The sequence below is a fragment of the Gavialis gangeticus genome, unplaced genomic scaffold (genome assembly GCF_001723915.1).
Source record: "Gavialis gangeticus isolate Ggan-Ray unplaced genomic scaffold, GavGan_comp1, whole genome shotgun sequence".
Taxonomy (NCBI): Eukaryota; Metazoa; Chordata; order Crocodylia; family Gavialidae; genus Gavialis; species Gavialis gangeticus.
In genome coordinates this window covers 70,071,164-70,073,233 of record NW_017728993.1, presented here as the reverse complement: position 1 = coordinate 70,073,233, position 2,070 = coordinate 70,071,164, and positions in this window count along the sequence as shown.

Genomic DNA, 2,070 nt, shown 5'->3' with positions numbered 1-2,070 from the left:
GGGGCAAGGGGTCAGGAGTGGGGGGCACTGGGTCAGGACTGGCCATCAATGTTTAGAAATGGGTCCTGACACAAAAAAATGTTGAAAACCGCTGGACTAGCCGACCTCTGGAGGTCCCTTCCAGCCCCACCCCTCTGTGACTAACTCCTGCCCCCAGGACAATGGCTGCTGGGGCCTGAAGATGTCCGAGATGGCCCCAGGGTAGAGAGGAGGTGAAATGTTTCATGGGGGGATAAACAGAATGTTTCTTTGCCTCATCGCTGCCCCAAGATGTCCCCAGCACACAGCACCTCTAACAGGTCTCCCACATAGGTCCTTATACAACACTCCTTGCTGTAGCATCTGAGCTAGGGGATAAGTTGTAGCTGAAAATTGAACTGGGGCCATTTAATGTCTTTTTCTTGGAGAAGAAAGCTGCCCTGGATTAATTGTCAGGTCCTGGAAGGTAAGAGCTGGCCAGGAGTGTGGGAAGCCCCTGGCCCCTTTCAACTCTGTAACTGTTGGCATACAGCTGTAAGCTGAATAATGTCCTCTGGTGCACACAGCAGTGTGATTCACGCCTGTCGCAAGCCTGTTCTCCCATCCTCTTCCTTCTGAGTTCTGTCACTACCCACATACGCATGACACAGGTGCATGAAGTCCCTTCCATAACTAAGGTTGCAGCCCCAGTCCTTTTATAAGGCTAATTTTTCCCATCCATGTAATTTCAAATGTAGTGTCTATATGTATAAGAAATGTACATATTTAAGCCTTCCACAGTCATTGTTCTAGATCGGGGTGTCAAAAATATGGTTTTGGGGTCTTGTAAAGGGACCAGGGCAAGCAGGGGTGAGGCCTGCTGCTGAAATCTGAGGCATGGAGCCCCACTGGGGTGCATGTTGGCAGCTTAAATCAAGCAATAGCTGTGTTAAACACTGCAGCCCATTCCACTACTGCTCACCCCACTGCCACCACCATATCTAGTCTGTGAAAAAACAGTGATCTGGATCTGACTCATAAGGAAAGGTGAATTTGTTACCCCTGTTCAGGGTGAACCTCTTTAAAGTCCTGAGGTTTCTTGGGAAATAATATTTCACTGAAGTAAGCATAGAGTAATAGGGCTGGAAGGGACCTCCAGAGGTCATCTAGTCCAACCCCCTGCCTGAGACAAGATTATCCCTATCCAAACCAGCCCATACACACCATAACCTAAACTCTACTTAAGACTACCATCATGTTTATAGATTAAAAATAAACAGCACCCTTCTATGAGGCTAGCAACATGCTGAACACTTCTATGCATCCCTTGACTTTGCATCTCACCATGGTATTCATGAAACATGGATAAGTTTTAGCACAGTCTCATCCATTTTCGAGTAGCAGAGATAGAAAAGTGTTGTGGAAGGTGCTTTTATACGGAAACTAGATCAGATTCTCTGCTAAAGCTGAAAGGAGCCAAATGATAGAGATCAGCCCAGTGGTCATCTTGTTCCTTTTTAAAAAGTACAAGCAAGCCCCACAGCTGACAGCAAGGCTCCTTTCCCTCCATTTGCCTTTGTCTAGGAGGAAGATACCCAGCTCTGTTTTCCAAATGGAGTTTTAGAAAGCCTAATTTTCACTTGTGATGCAGTTTTTCCTACCTGAGCATAGTACTAGCAGCTGCACAAGATGTAGTAGCCATGTATCACTACAGAAGAGGCAGGATGGCAGGGAGTCTGACCTACATCATTCAATCAAGCTGGCAGTTACATTGGGCACTCCCAGCACTGATAAAGCAGAACTAGGTTCGGGGAACCAATAGGCCTGCATGTGAGGCCCTCATGCCTACTGCTGAACATCTCTGTTCTCAGGCAGGCTACCTGCAGAAACAGGATTGCTCCCATCCACTTTTGCAAAGCAGCAGAGAAAAAAGCACAGTGTAGGTGCAGTGTATCATCATTATGATTATTATTAGCCACATTTTATTGCAGATGGGATAATTAAGAACAAAGCTCAAGTAGCCTAGACAACAGGACTAGGACTGCAGGATAGAAGGCATTGGCTGGGGAATCATTAGCATATGGGCTGTAAGTGTTGGCCTGCCACTTAAAT